The sequence below is a fragment of the Dipodomys spectabilis genome, unplaced genomic scaffold, assembly GCF_019054845.1.
Source record: "Dipodomys spectabilis isolate Male_0828 unplaced genomic scaffold, ASM1905484v1 ptg000196l, whole genome shotgun sequence".
In the NCBI taxonomy this organism is placed as follows: domain Eukaryota; kingdom Metazoa; phylum Chordata; class Mammalia; order Rodentia; family Heteromyidae; genus Dipodomys; species Dipodomys spectabilis.
The window spans coordinates 57,165-74,094 of NW_024870873.1; the positions used below are offsets into that span (position 1 = coordinate 57,165).

Here is a 16,930-nt window from a genome sequence, read left to right on the forward strand (position 1 = left end):
ATACATTTTATACCCTGAGCCCTTATTCTTCTTTAGAATCCTTTTTATTCTTTCAGTGTATTTGAAATATAAATTTGGCCAGAAGGATTTAATCTTAGCAATATAGGACTGGTGCTCAAGAGGAGTATTAAATTCATGGTTTTTCTGCTATTTTGAAGAGGAGGATGACAAGTGCCAATGTTGTTGTTTTTCCCCCTGGGCCAGTTTTATAGTTTTCAATCTCTCAAAAACATGCAAGTAGCAAAAAAGCAGTCTGAAGAGAAAGAAAACTAGATCCAGATGCTACTTCTCCTTCAGACAACCACAGGTTCTTGTCTCATGTCCCATCAGAGGGATTTCAGTCACATTCCCCAGAAACAGTATCAGGAACACTGATCCCTGTGTTTAGAGTTCAATTGGCAATGAAGCAGCGCTCACAGGATGAGTGCAAGTTCCTGGTTGCCAGGGTAGTTTCTCAAGGTATCTGGCAGCTTTAAGTACAGAAGTGACTCTAGCTGTTTGAGGGAGTGAGAGGCTGAGAAGCTGACCAGTCCCATAGTGTATCAAGAACTGCTTGACACAGTACTTCCAAGTCAAGGAGAGGAGGGGAGACATCGCCTGTCCCAATGACCCATTCTCATGTTCATTTTTCCAGCAGTCAAAGCTGTCTGAGGCCCACAAGGTGTTGTAAGGATATAAGGGATGGATGGATCTAGCCTGTTGGGTATGTTTACTTTACATGAGTGAAACAGAAATCTCAATTGCTTAGAACCTACAATGGCCAGGAAGAGGGTGAACACTTCTGTTTTCACTGGAGGCCAAATCAGTCACTGGTTCTTTTTGCCAGAATCTTTCACTCTTCTTTCAGTGAGGCTCCAGGCAGGTTGTCTGTGCCAAGCATTCCTCCATGGCCACCAATAACCTGTAAGAGTACCTTTTTCTTCAGAAACAGGGCTATGGGAATACTGCAACTTATAGAAAGCTCTAAGGAAAAGGTACTTCTGGGTGAGGTGCAAGTCCCTTGTTGCTAGTAAAGTTGGGAGATGGTAAGTTCCATAAGTTTTCCTCTACCAGGCCTGAGGTTGGGGTAGGGTGGGGAGACCATCCAAGCTGGTCTCACTCATTAGAAAGTAAACTGTCCCAGCGAGTGATCTGTGACTAGAAGCAGGTTGTTTTGTGTCCTTGCCCCAGGGAGATCAAAGTGCAAATAGCTTCCATTGTGGGAGTCCTAGGGAGTAAGTGTTGACACCCCTGGGTCTCTAGTCCTAGAACTGACCAGGTTGGATGACCCCAAATCTTCTAAGGTCGCTGGGTCAGAACTGAAGGCAGGCCTGGCCAAGGCACTCTCATTCCTCAGTGGGTTAAGGATTGAGGCCAAGCTGTGATGGAGGCACCACCCATCCTATCTACCAGTGTTTGACTAAGAACGTTTTTGTTTTCTCTTAAGTACCCATTTATGAGTCTTTTCATGAGTCTTTTCTGGTGGCTTTGGCTTATTTCTTTACACTTTTGAAGAAGTAGTTCATGGTTCATAATTAATGACTCATGCCTCACTCCTTAGAAAACTCCTGTTGATAATTTTACCAGTAGACCACCATGTATTTCTCAGGCATGACTTTTGTTTTCTCCTAGCCAGAGCTCTGCATTCATTGCCACACAAGCTAATGTGGAGGTGATTCCTATAGATAGGTGATTTTTTGTCCAATTGCTAAGTGCAGCATCTCCCTTATTCTCATGTACCTTAGTAATTGTATCAAATACTTAATAGAGTTCTTGACAAGTATGATAAACAAAGTTCAGAGGTGAAGATGCAGCTCAGTGGTAAAGTACATCCCTGGCAAACACATGACTCTCAGTTCAGTCCCCAGCACCAAAAGGAGGAAAGGCAACAAATGTTAGGCTCAGGAGAGGATACATTAGGACTCATAGAAAAGCAGCACCCAGATTGGCAATGAGGAGTTGTGAAATGAGGGAACATTGGTAGAATATTTGTAGGGGGAAAGAAGAGAGCCCCTTGATGTGTGTACCCTTTTAGAAAGCAGAGGTAGAAACAGGGAATGAACCTCTGGTAGTCAGCCTAGGCCATGGAAGGAAGAAGCCATGACATGTATGTTACTCTAATGGGACCAAAGTGTAAAGTGGCACCACCATACCAGGCCATGGCCCGACAAGAACAGACATTCTTGCATTGGAGAGATGTCTTTTGACCACTTTGGCCATGTTAATGATATTTCCTTATGCTGTTTCCTTTTTCCTTCCAACTTGTCATACCTATAGCAGATCCTGTCCAGGAGACCCATTCTCTCTAATCTTATTCTCTAAAAGTCTCCCAGTTTATAGCTGCACATATCCTAGACGAAAAAAGTAGGGGGTAGATACTCTGTCAGACATAGATTGAAACTGAAAGGTATCTTTAAAGTAGACTTTGACAAGGTTCTGGTATTGACAGTCTTGTGTTGATATGTGCTGTGATTGCAACCAGCTTCTGGTCTAATTCTGAAATGACAATGGGAGAGAAATGGTGATAGGACATCATGGACCACTATGGTTTCAAACCCTTCGCAGGTACATCTCCATTCATGGATGTGCTATCAGCCAACATACAGATGTCTGTTAAAGGGGTGATAGCCGAGAAAAGGAAATTTATTGGCCACAGATGAGACCAGCCTTTGGACAAGTGGTTGCCTTTCAGTGTGAGGCAAAGAGTGCCTACCTATACAGAGATATTTTTCAGGAAGCAAGATGATTCACTCACATCTTCTTATCCACAAAATAATCTGAGAATAACTCTGGAATCCCAGAGGTGAGAGTCATGTGCTTTGCATTTCTACACGACTGCTTTGCTTCATGGCTCTTTATGCTCTTCTGAAACCTCCTTCTGAGCTGGCCCACAATGTGCCCAGGAGGCAGGAATCAAAGGGAACTTGGAAGCTTGGCTGCTAATCACTCTGGCCACACTGACTTGGGGCTGTAGGCATGTGCTGGGCATCTGCTCCATTCTAATGGTATGGGCTCCAGTGGGAGCTTTGGTTCTTACCAGGAGAAGGTAACAGTGCCTCTGTTTTTGAGCCATCTCCCAGGTCAGGATGTCTTTATCTGCAGAGGCTTGAGCTTTGCCATATCTCTCATCATGACAGGTTTTTTTCTTTCTTCCTTCCTTCCTTCCTTCCTTCCTTCCTTCCTTCCTTCCTTCCTTCCTTCCTTCCTTCCTTCCTTCCTTTCTTTCTTTCTTTCTTTCTTTTCTTTCTTTCTTTCTTTTTCTTTCTTTCTTTCTTTCTTTCTTTCTTCTTTCTTTTTCTTTATTTTGTTGGTCATGGGACTAGAACTCTAGGCCTAGGGGCTGTCTCTCTGTTCTTCAGCTCAAGTCTAGCTCTCTATCACTTGAGCCACAGTGCCACTTCCAGTTTTCTGGTGGTTTCTTGGAGATAAGTGTCTCAAGGCCTTTCCTGCCCAAGCTGGTTTTTTACTGGCATACTCAGATCTCTGCCTCCTGAGTAGCTAGGTTTACAGTCAAGGGCCACTGGTGCCCAGTTTGACAGGTTAATTATTTGCTAAACATAACAATGGCCGCATTCTATCCTGGAAGAAGTTTCCCTATCATCCTATACAACACTGATGGTCTTAGTGTTGTGGCAGAGCACACAGCAAGGGGGCTTTCTATGCATGCATATTGACTAATACCTGAAAAGGCAGCTTGCAAAGGCCAGGGAGATTGTTGTTGAAGAGATTGTTGTTTAAAAGCCCCTAGTGCTAGGAAGGCTCTGGAAATGCATACATCTCAACTTGCACTGGGCATTTCCAAATTTTAAGTTCTAGTGTTGTTTCTTTTCCTTTGTACACAGCTTGAGTAGGTTGTTCCAGACAAGGAAAGCTACCTACAGAAGGTCTGTGTGCTAGCTACACTCATACAGAACAAGCAGTTCAGGGCTTGATTTTTCGTACATTTTTAGACTGCAATCCGTTCACTGGTGAGGTTTTTAATGTTTCCAAGATCATTTTAAATGATTTTGTGCCCTCTCACCATATCACTTAGGTTTCTATCCTAAGCTAAATCAGCAACAACAATAACAAAAACAACAGACTGGACTCACTTGTAAAGTAGTTAAAAGTGCCACCTGCTGTTCAAACTGCAGAAATACCCATTTCTTGTAACCTTCAGAGAAACAAAGGCTTTCTTTTTATTATTATGATTATTATTGTGAAAATACCGTACAGAGGGGTCTTTAAAATGCTTATAGTAGTCTGTACCCAAAGTGGTCCTTATCATTGGAATTTATGGTGACTTCCCAGTGATAAAAGAAGTCCTGAGTGCCCTGAAAACAGCCACTGCCAATGACAGCAGATCTATCTCAGTGCACCGGGCAGCATCTTCTATTGTGGCCTGGACTTAACTTACTTCATAGACCATCTCACAGATGATAGAAAGAGAAAAGGCACCAAGATGGCAGATGCAATCAGGTTTGCAGAGCCAATGTGTTTGCATCAGGGTTGGGGTTAGTTTTAAGTCAATTGACTCAATTAACTCATCTGCTCTTTCTATGAGTCTGACATTAATGACTGCTTATCAGAGGCCAACAACTGAAACCCAGCAAGTGCTCAGCATGTTGGCTAAGAGTGCTGTATAGATAATGTACAGCTGCATGGTACTTGTGCTGTACACTTCTCCTATGCTTCCCCGAATTCTAAATATTTCTGGTAGAGAGGAAAAAAGCTGAATCAGCTAATGAACACATCTTACATCTGTTGGGTTGTTTTAATAGTACTATTGTTTGATTGGACTCAAAGCCTCATACATGCTAGGCATGCATTCTACCACACATCCTGCCCCCTTCTTGCTTTAAGTATTTTAAGTAATTTTTGGGCTTTGCTCTTCCCTCACATACACCTCCCACAGAGCTGGGATTTCAGGAATGAACCACCTAGCCAGAAGAATTTGTTGAGATAAGGTCTGCTTGCTAACACTTTGCCTAGACTAGCCTTGGATCTCAGTCCCCTCCCATCTCTGTTATTCCCCAGAATAACATACCTATGGTTTGAAATATTATAATCCCATTATTATTCTGAGTTCTCAGATGTGGTGCTAGGAGGCATTGCCTTCTTACTTGACTTGAAATTATAAACCTTCATCAGGGGACATAATTCTGCTCTAGACTATCAGAACCTCATATCAATGTGTAGACACTGCTCATTGTTAAATCATAGTTCAGGATATGTTGCATGTCTTTAAGCCTCACTTTTTACACACACACACACACACACACACACACACACACACACATGCACACACATAAACACAAACACACACACATACCGTTGTTTTCAGTGGTGACTTTGTACATCTTCTGTGAGACCACCTGAGTCCTCTCTTATGCATCTTAGAGCTTTTCTTACCAATTTTGCTGCTTTCCAGTCTTCTCCCTCCTCAGGTGTCCAGTCTCTGCCCTTGACAGTGGCTGAGGCTTGTAGTACTGGGATTAGAGAAAGAGAAAAGATAGATGCAGATATTTAAGCAGAAACCTCATCTCTTGCACTTTTAGGTGATTTTAGATGCTTGTTTTCATCAGATCCTCACTCCTATTACTTCTCCCAGCCTCCCAATGCCATGTCCTTCTCCTAGATCCCACAGAAGACTCAGCTGATATTATAGGAAACCGAAACATTGTGCTTCTGTGAAACCTGCATTGCTGCTGCTTTGAGTAAGTGTATTTTTATCAGCGATAATTTTTCTTAATGGAATATGGGAGAAACAAAAAAACTACTTATTTAAAGCAGTTTCACTTAACCTTTCTCTTACTCAGTTTATTTAAATTAACTTCATATGCCTATGAGGGACATTACACAAAACAATCTTTCTATGTATATATTTTTTGCTTGTTTCTGTGGTATCATGACTCAAATTCCTTAAACTTTTTGAGGCAAAGATCTTCATTGTGACAAATATTCAGAATGGAAGGAAAGGGAAGTGAGAATGGAGATCAATTAACATCTTACATCATCCACTGTCCAGGGCTGCTATTTCCACTATTGGAATTGATGATACCCAGTTTGCAGATTCATTGTCATGAAATGGCCCTTACATCATTGATAAAACTGAGTATCTTGGGTTCCCTTTATAGCATTGGACTTTTGATGTCTGCACACTATGTGTCTGAAGGACCCAAGAGCAAGCTTATCTCCACAGAAGTGAGGTCTCCTCTCATGATAGAGTGAGACAATGTGAGGACTTTCCAAAGGAAGAGGCTATTACTCAGCACTCCCATATTACAGGATTTGGAGAGAGAACAAAACAAACCCGTAAACTGGCCCTAGAACTTGACCTCTTCCCACTCATTCCTTTCTTCTTCAGATAATAAAGCTGAGTAAGCTGAGGAAGGAAGCACACCACCTCCTAATTCAAATTTTGTTGCCTGGTTTCCCCAGACAATTCCTACACCCTTCCATGAGGGTTTGACCTAACATCTGATCTTGTCAAGTGTCTTCTCAGAAGGAATTCTATTGAATAATAATGTCTTCAAAAACTAACTTTGTGGAAAATCTTTACTTCCCTTCCATATCTAAGACAGCCTTTAACTCAGTAAACAGATGATCCAGTGGGAACAAATACAAATTGAGTATGCTGCATTGTACACCTCTTAATGTTTATGGGCTTTAATTTTAAGTTTTAAAAGATACGTATAAAAACCAGGAGCCTGCTGGTTCATGCCTGTAATCCTAGCTAATCAAGGGGCTGAAATCTGAGGATTGCAATTTGAAGCCAGCTGAGACAAGAAAACCCATGAGACTCTTATCTCCAATAAACTATTAAGAGAAAGCTGGAAGTGGTGTTGGGATTTAGTGGGTAGAACACTAGCCTTGAGCACAAAGAGGCTCAGAGACAGTGCACAGGCCCTATGTTCAAGCCCCATGGCTAGCAAACAAAACAGCATTTATACTTAACAAAACTGTACACATTTCCTCTTTAGGTCCATCATGATCTCCTACCACTAGCCACACTGCCACTGGATTTTTGTAGTTCATGATCGTACAGCTTTGTGGACTGGGGAGGTCTCTCCTGACAGGTCATTTCTACAAAGATTTGGTGTGTGGCTGTGTTTTAACAAACTGAGTTTCTGTTCAACTCATGTTTACAAATGAGTTTACACATCATCATAGCACCCTTCCTCTGAGCAGGGCTGCTGGTGAATTTAGCATGGACCTCTGAAATAGAGACATAATTTCATTTGACATTATTATCATTCCAGGCAAAAATTGAAATTCCAGTTATAAAACAATGTATCAATCCTATTGAAATCCTGGTATTGATTTTCCTCAAAGACTTTGAAACCAGATTTTTTTTTAATCTTGAAAATGCAGTACAGAGGGGTTACAATTACACAAGCAAGGTAATGAGTACATTTCCTTTTTGGGGGGAGGGAGTCTGGTCGTGGGCCTGAACTCTGGGCCTGGTCCCTGTCCCGCAGCTCTTCACCTCAAGGCTAGCGCTCAACCACTTGAGCCATAGCACCACTTCCAGCTTTTTATTTCTGCTTCTGTGGTGCTGAGGAATCAAACCCAGGGCCTCATGCATGCAAGGCAAGCACTGTACCACTGAGCCACCTTCCCAGCCTACATGAGTACATTTCTTATCAAGCATTGCAGCCCACATTAGTACATTTCTTATCAAGCATTGTTCCCTCCTCCTTTGTTTCCCCTTACCTTCCCTTCCCCATCTCCCTCCCCATACCACACCAATGTTGTAAAGTTTGTTTTTCGACATAATGTCTTGTACATCTCATTGTTGCAATGGGTCCACCTGTATCCCTGTTTAAACAATTTGTTTTTCCCTTCCCCTCCACAAATTATAGCAACATCAAATACAGTGAAAACAGGGGTTATACCGAGGAGGAGGGACATAAAAAAACACAAAGAAATCATCTTATAAATATGTTTAAAACAATAGAAAGAAAGAAAAATATGTGAGTCCTTATCTTGGGGTTCATTTCACCTAACATCAACTCCTCTGAACATTTCTGCTTGTCTCAGACATATACTAGTCATTGCAAATAAGGGAAACCATGGGACCTGTGTTTCTTTGGGCTTGAGACGAGAATGTTTTATATATGTACAAATATATCATGGGAGAAGCATGGAATCATGGACAGTTTTTGATTCTTATGTGTTCATGTACCACAGCTTTATCGTTAAACTCCATTGTGAGCTTTCGAACAGTGCCTTGGGCCATCTCATTTAGAAACTTTAGATATTAGTGCAGCTTGTTCTTTTAAAGGATCAATTCTTGCATAATGCAAAACATTACTTACCTTGGGGGCAATTGGCAAGGCTGAGATGAAGTCGGCCTCACCTAACGGACTACACCTCACACCAATTGCTGGAATCTGCATCTGCAAGCCCTGTTCTCCTGTGTTCCTTACAAACTTCCCAACTTCCCTCCTTACAATATAATCTAGCTGGAAGCAGTGACTCACATCTGTAATTCTAGCTACTCAAAATCTGAGATACATCCAGAGGATTTGTGTTAAGACCAGATCAATTAGAAAAGTCTGTTAAAATTGAGCCTCTAATGATTAATACAAACAGGACTGAAAGTGTGATTCAAGTAGTCAAGTGCCAGCCAACTAAGCAGAAGACCCTGAGTTCAACTGCAGGACTTGCAAAGGGGTGGGGAGGAAGGGGGGAGGGGAGATGCAGCACTATATTCCATCTTGATAGTATTCAGAGGATGAGGAACTAGTAGGAAGTGCTTCAATAGCTGTTGTGAGTCAAGTCCTGGCTTAGAACTCTGTATATGAAAAGTTGTAGTTATTCTTCAATGGTCAAGCTCAAACTACCTATAAAGAATCACTTTATATGTATGTGGGTATAAGTTTATGCTTTGATCTACTGTGTGAAATCAGAACAAGAAACTACCTCTGAAAACAGAATCAGCTGTATGGTGGGGAGGAAGAAGCAGATTCCCTATATAGTATAGCATCAACCTCCCTGGAACTACAAAGCCAATAAAACAAACTCCAGCACAGCATTGGCTGTGTTTTATGGTAAGTTCTTGTCCCCTGCAAAGGCCACCCTCTCCCATGTCTGCTTTGCTCTCCAATTTCCTGTGGCAGTAGCATCCACCAACACATAATGGGATACAGGCATTGAGATGCTTGCTGATCTTTCTTTCCAACCTTATGTCTTAAATTAGCTTATCTCCATGTCCGTAAGTTAATTTAGTCCAGTTTATAAGACCTTAGAAAATACGTGTTTCTAGGGGGAGGGGGGAGGCTGGGAAGGGATGTGAAGGGTAAACAAAAGAGGAGGCTGCAATGCTTGGTAAGAAATGTACGCATTATCCTGCCCATGTAACTGTAACTCCTCTGTACAGTATGTTCACAAATAAAATTAAATTAAATTAAAAAAAAAAGTAAAAAAAAAAAGAAAAGAAAAAAAAAAAAAAAGAAAATACGTGTTTCCAATTCAATGTGTAAAGTCTCCTTGCAGGGGCAGGTTATATTCCTTAGTCAATAACCCTTCAGTCAGTACCAGACAATCTTAGTGCCAAGTTCACTCTGAATTTTCCCTTTTCTTGGATACAAGAACTCCCTAAAGTCAGTATGATCCTTGGGTCTTCAAAGAGAGAAAATTGGAAATGCTATATGCAATAGTCAGAGTGGCCAAGAGCCACTGTAAATACGAAAGCCGTTCTGGCTATGTCACCTACAACCGGTGGCAGCAGCCACACCTGTGTAATATCCAGGCTGTAGGTAAGCCTTTACAACCTGCCGCAGGTAGATCCACAGTCTACCTTTTCTGGGAGGAGGCTTTTTAAGAAATATTAGTTTTTATGATTTGCACAGTTTCTGCTTGGCAACTTCCAATCTAGAATAGATTTTTGTCATCTGCTCACATATGCAATGTTTTTACTTGTTCCCTGTGTATTTTTTTAACTTTAGAAACTTAGTGAATACTTTCATCCAGGTTAAGAAGCCGAATTTTGTAGCAGTAAAGGGCCCAGCCATTGGACTAGGAGCATCCATATTGCCTCTTTGTAATGTGGTTTGGACCAAGGAAAAGACTTGGTTCCAAACACCCTGTACCCCCGTAGGACAGGATCCAGATGGCTGCTCTACTGGTATCTTTCCCAAGGATATGGGAGGCACATCTGTGAGTGGCTTGGTTAAAAACTTATTTTAGACAATGTCCTAAGAACCTGTGCTTTGGGTGTTGTTCCACTCAGGGTATCTTGTGTGTTCTCTGGGGACATTTCATCAAACCTACTTGGTTCATGCAGTGCTGTAATACTTCCCAGGAGGCCTTTCCTCCCATGAGGAGCCTCCAGATTTACTGAAATCACACTGATACCCAGTTTTCAATCAAGAATTTTCTTTTGCTTCACTTTAAAAGCTGCCCTTTTAAAGTAACAGTGGGAAGCCATGCACTAGATGCTCACACACACCTGTAATACTAGCCTTTTGGGAGGCTGATACCAGATTTGCAGTTTGAAGCCAGTGTAGGCAGAGAAACCCAAGAGATTCTTATTGCAATTAGCCTGGAAAAAGCCACTAGAGATCAGTGGCTGGAATGGTAGAGTGCCAGCTTTGAACAAAAAGAGCCAGGTTAAGAGCTAAAGGCCCTGAGTTCAAGTCCTATTATACACAATGTCCCCCACACCTGTACCCACACACCTTCCCCAACAAACACACAAAAGCAATTAGGGAGCAAACTTGACCAAATAAAAGAAGCGGGGAGAGGGGTTCAGTATAATTTTGTGGTTCATTTTTTTCACTATTTAAATTGGTCCATTCATGATGAGAGATTGTGTTTGTGTTTTCTCAATTACATATACCTTGTTCCTTAGTTCTGGAGACAGACTGAGAGTGTTGGCAGAGAGGAGAATGCACAGAGATTGAATTCTGTTGAAGGGAGGGACTGGATGTCAGATTGGATAGGGGACAAGTGCAACTCCTCCAGCTCCACCACTGAGTGTCCCATAGTTTGACCTGGCCAATTGGCATGATGCTGTCTTTGTACCCATCAGTGTGGGGAGTGCAGGAAGACCATTGTGTCATGGAAAATGACTGTAGCTGAGGGAGTTGCGGAAGGAACTGACAACCCACAGCTGAAATAACAGGATCTCCCTTTGGGGTTCACAGCTAAGTTTACCTCCTCATGTAGAAATATCCAGTATCCAAGGGTATCACTTCCTTGGGGAGCCTACAATGAGGGGAGATAGTACAATTTCAGGCAATCTTGGGAGCAATTAGAGTACAATGAAGAAGAAAATGTGTGTCTCCTCTCTGAAATTCCAGAGGGTAAGAGTAACTGAGGAGAGGAAGCTGTCAGTCACTGCTGAGTTGGTAGGGTTGAGAAGGAAGGCACATTGGAGCTGGGAGTCATATGTGTAATCCTAACTATTTAAGATGCTGAGATTTGGATGATCATTATTCAGGGCCAGCCCAGGCCAAAAACTGGGTGACATCTCCTCTTAAGCTAGCAATGAATATCAACTTCACTACAACAGGAAGCTTAAAATAGGTGAGTCCAGGCCCAGGCATGTACCTGGATAGGAAGCAAGACCATAACTAAAAAATGACCAGCACAAAATAGGCATATAGTTCACCTACCTAGCAAGTACAGTACTCTGAGTTCTAACACGAGTACCATGAACAAGGGTAAGCATGGTGACCTCGGTGCCCCAGTGTGATTCACTGAGATGGCTGCAGCATCTGTTGCTCTGTAGGCTCCTGCCAAAGAGGAACAGTCCGTCGACATCCCTCAATCTATGCCTACCAAGACAGCAAATGCTGAGCAGAACCCCTCACAATGGCCAAGGATGGAGGTTTGGTTGGAACTTTGGCCCCTCAAAGGGGAGGAGAGCAATGATCTGCAGGACCAGTTGGACTCCTGAGTGAGAGAAGGGCAGAAGGAGGCAATGTTGAGGTTGGTACGGGGTTTGTGTTTAATGACTAATATGGCTTCAGTGGAAATGTTCTGACTTTGATTAATATATTTTATGATATGTGAATCAAGGGAGAGCTAGGGCAGTGAGGGAAACACACTTGTGTAAATTTTACATAGGTTGAAACTTACTCTAAAGTCTAAGTTGTTTTTGAAAACTGAAATGTGGAGAAGTTGATAAAAGAGCACAGCTCCCCAGTACTGGCACTGTTCTCTGTAGATTTATCTGCCCTATCCATCCCTCTACTGGTGGGTACTTGTCCCCAGGGTGCCTCATACCCCATCCCAGTGTGCTGCTCAATCCAGAACAGCTGCTGTTGGGCAGGGAGGATCAGGAAGCCCTGATGCACTCATGTGCCAACAGTGCCTCCTTCCCTTGGAGGCACAACACAATCCAGAGCTCTGCAGCACACTATCATGCTATGAATTGGAGCCTCCAAAATTTGGGCTTTGCCTGCATTATTCCCCCACACCTCCAGACCAGCCTTTTGGGGACTTCTGAGACCTGGAGAATACGAAAGGGAGGCCTGGAGGCAGCATCTGTTCCCATTGGAGCACTGAGTTTGCCACAAGGACCTAACAGGCTGAGAATCTTGGGAATGAACAGTGCAGGGTGGCTAAACCTTGATACTCTCTGCTAACATGTCAGGCATTTACTGACATTTATATTCTAGCCCTCTGTGTCCACCAAACCATGGCCATTTGGGGTGTGTGTGTATGTCTGATAAGTCAGAAAGTGATTGGCTAGCAAACAAGAATGACCAGTGCTAATGGGTTCACATGGTTGACTGTATTGGCCCTTTATGAGAGATCTCTGGTAGATCTGAATGTGATGTTGCAGTTGACAATTCTTTCCATCAACTCATCCCTCTATTTATCATTCAATTCACATCCTACTCCCTACTTTTCCAGCTCTCTGACCAGCAGTCCAGGTTAACACTCAGTACTGTTCAGCCCCAATACTTTGACATCAAGTAGATGACCAGTGCAGTCCCATTTGGGGTTATTTTCCTCTTCTTGTCACTATAGGATGATACTGTAAGGAAGTGGCCAGTCTCCTCCTTGGCTTGCATACCCACACTGTCTGACCACAACCAATCCATTTCTATAAGCTCATAAGTTCTTAGTAAGTATGAAGGTGTCTTCTCAGAAATTGCATGCCACGTTTTAGGCTCTTGTCTTTCTTCACCTGTAGCCTAGCATACCTTCCTTGGGCAGATTACTGAGTTTTTCTGAAACTTCGCCAGCAATTTGAGAAGAGTAAGGGTTGGACTCAGGTCTCAGCCTCCTACTTTCCTGATATCCAGGAGTCCCATAAGTACAAGAGAGTATTCTGCCCTCACCTGGGAGGTCCATGTTTAGCACATGATGATATCGGGTCAGGTCCCATAGTGCTCCACCTGGCATTGAAATGCTGTTTTGTACATTTTACTATGCTGTGTCCACCTATCCCTACCTGATTAAGATCTTTAAGCTCATTGTGAGTTATTACTGAAGAAGGTGACTTGCTAACAATTAAATGCTAATTCTACCACTAAAGAATCCTTATTTCCAGGAAAATGTTAAGATCATTGTAAACAATAATCTGGGGGAATGTGTGGAGGTGCAATGGTATGGGAGGATGAGGGTCAACTAGAGGAAAGACTAAGTAAATATGAATAGGTAAACACCATCTAACCAAATGGCATTTTGGAAGTGGAATCTTTGTACTGAATGTTTCAGTGGTAGAATTCTTGAGGGTTCATTGTGTTTGGAAAGATTCAAATTGGTTTGAAGTCTCTGCAACATAAGCACATGCAACTTAATATTATCAGTGTACACAACAAGTGCATGAGTATGTGAAGTTGTACACATACACACACATACACAAAGTTGGAATTGAAGAGATGTTATTAGTACAGACCTGGGACTAAAGGGCCTGTGTTACCAGCAGCACAAGGTGACCTACACTATGATAGCTCTTGCTCAGATTGTATGCTCACCATAAGCCATACTTCCAGCCCCTCTTTTGCGATTATTTTGAAGGTGGGATCTCAAGACTTTTCTGCTTAGGTTGGTCTCGGAGCCACCATCCTCCAGATTTAAGCCTACTGATTAGCTAAGATCACAGGTGTGAGCCACCAATCCTGGCCCACTGCTTGTGTGTTTAAGTGGAAAATGGTTAACAGCCTTGAATCAGCCATGTCATTCACACTCTTGGCAAAATTCAGGAACTCCTTTTGTTGTCTTGCACATCCAGTCATTTGGAAAAGTGAAAAGCACAAGTCAGGAAAGACTCCCTAGTAACAAAGAGATGTGTATGGAGCTAGCTGGGAAGAAGGAAGATGGACCACCATGACAGTGTGCTGGCTAGAGACAGATGGCTCCAGTTAGACCAGATGGAGAGAACCAGATAAGGGCATGAATAGAATGTAAATGGAAGAGAGCGATTTTAGAGCTATTGGCTGACTTTCAAAGGGAAGAAAACAAAAAGAAGTAATGAGGCTAGGCATGGTGGTACATGCCTATGTTCTGCATACAAAGGTAGCTTAGCCCAAAGTCCTACTTAGATTAAACCCTATCTCAAAAAAGAGAAGAGAAGTTACTGAGAGAACAGAGTGGAACCACTACCACTGAGTTCTCTGGACCTGAACATGTTGGCATATACTATTGAGAATATACTTCTATTGGCTAGCAGGACTAGGCTGTGGCTTCCCTACTGTATGTTGAGAAAGAAAATGATGCTCTAAGATGGGAAAATTCAGTGGTCCTAGGGCCCTTCTCCTTTATCCATTCTCACTTGTCTGCCTTGAAGAACTGACTTAATATAAAGAACAAGGTTTAGTGAGATTTCTGATAAGTGTTTACTTATAGTAGATCCTTTTCCTCCAAGGAGAGGCTGCTTAGTCAACCTGTGGATTAGCAGAACATTCCACACTCTTCAGATGCTCATGACCTGTCCAAGACTGTGCTCAAATGCCAGCCTCACTTAGGGTGATGTTCAGAACCTTGCAAGGCTTTCTGCTGAGGAACAGGTCCCCTGCCACTGTGTTCATCTTTTTTGACTCTCTTGAAGGGTGGTGAGTCAGCCATACCTGTGCCCTCCAGCATTTGCTCCTGTGCTCTGTGCACTGCGTGGAAGTAAAAAAGCAGTGGAAACTGTAGTGTCCTCTGGGAAATTTTCATGAAGATTTCATCTCTTGAGAAGGGAGACTCTATCCACTGCTTGTTTACCTGAAGCCCAGAAGCTCTGGGTCTGGTTTTCAGCACTGCCAGGGAAACACAGAAGGAAGTCATCATTTCAACCCATTCTCCCCTCCTCACCCTGCATGAGCATCTGGGAGCCTGTTGCTGGAATGGTAAATCCAGACACTTTCCTCTGAAACCAAAATGAAAACCTGGGACAAAATTAAAGTCAGTGTAAAGTGAATAAGCATGTATCGATGTATACACTACTACATATTGTAAAAACAAAAGAATGTCCACTTCCTTCATGCAGTCATTCGAAGTCATGTGTCAGACTCACTCAGCATGGCAATAATTTTGGGAACATGAAAGTCCTGGCTGCTTTGTCTCTTATAGTTATATCCACATGGTGAAATGTGATATCCAGCAGTAATAGCTCAGCCATTAGAACATGGGCTCTGTGTCTCAGGAACAAGTCACTTTTTGTAACTCAGAGAGGAAAAGAAACCCCAGACAGCCACTCTAGGCCTGGCTGACTTCCATAAGATTAACAATTACTTGGCCTTATTTATGGCTCATTTTCTTGCATATGAAGAGTTCACACATGGGAGCTGGCTTTAGAGGACAGAGTGCAGATAAAGGAAGTTAAAACAATAACCTCAAACACAAAGTAGACCTTTTCTAGTTCACATTTTTGGAGTCCATATGATTCTGAAGGAGGTTATGCCTTTCTCATAATAGCCCAGCCCATCTGCCCATTGGATCATGACTCCCCACAATTCATAATTAGCGTCTACTAGCACGTGTGCCACAGGATCTGGGGTTTGTGAGCACCCATCCTCATTGTTGACATTGGGGGATGAGGCTCCCTCTGTCTGCTTGCATCATGTTTCACATCTCAACACTCTGCTTCCTTTCAGGCCAATGAAATGATGCTCAGTGGTTGGAAGCTGACCTCACAGGAGACTTGTGGCAAAGGCCTGGTATCCCAGGTTTCTGGTCAGGGAAGTCATGGTTCTAGTCATGGAGCTCGCCTCCTGTAATACAGTTGTTCATGTAGTTGGTTCTTTTACATGTTAGTTTTTAAAAAATAAAATCTTGGGCTGTGAAGGTGGCCTGGTGGTAGAGTGCTTGCCTAGCATGCATGAAGCCCTGAGTTTGATTCTTCAGAATATCCAGAAAAAGCTGGAAGTGTTGCTGTGGCTCAAGTGTTAGTATGCTAGCTTTAAGCAAAAAATGCTTAGGGACAGTGCACAGGCACTGAGTTCAGGCCCCAGGAATTGCAAAAATGAACAAATTGTTGATCAGCTTTTACTACTTCAGGTCATAAAAAGGGTAACAAGGCTCAGGACTGTTGCTACAAGAGCTCATGTCTTCCCACAAACAGAGGGATAAGGATCCTGTCTCTCACTTTCCAGTACCCAGAAAACCCTCAAATGGTGAATGGATCAATAAAATGTGGTATACATGTATGAGGTTACATATATATATATATATGTATGTATGAGATTACATACATGTATACCACATTTTATATACATATATGTATATATAGATATAAATATATGTGTGTGTATGTACATATATACATATATAAATGTATGTATAAACTCACACACACACACACACACACACACACGCACATGCACACAAACAGAGAAATCCCACTCATCCATCAGAGAGCATGATAGACTATCATTTGTAATAATGTGGGAAGACTGGGAAAGCATTATATTATGGGAAGTAATCCAGACCCAGAGAACACAAGCTGCATGGTTTCCCTTATTTGTGGCTGCTAGAATGTTCCAATAAACCCAAATGCAAATACACTCAGTTGTATGCTAATAGT

At 42.4% G+C, this 16,930-nt stretch overlaps 1 pseudogene; it reads left to right on the forward strand.

Annotated features, from left to right (window-relative positions):
- The first annotated feature begins 2,513 nt into the window (after positions 1–2,513).
- LOC122121728 lies at positions 2,514–16,124 on the forward strand (annotated as a pseudogene).
- Positions 16,125–16,930: the final 806 nt, after the last annotated feature.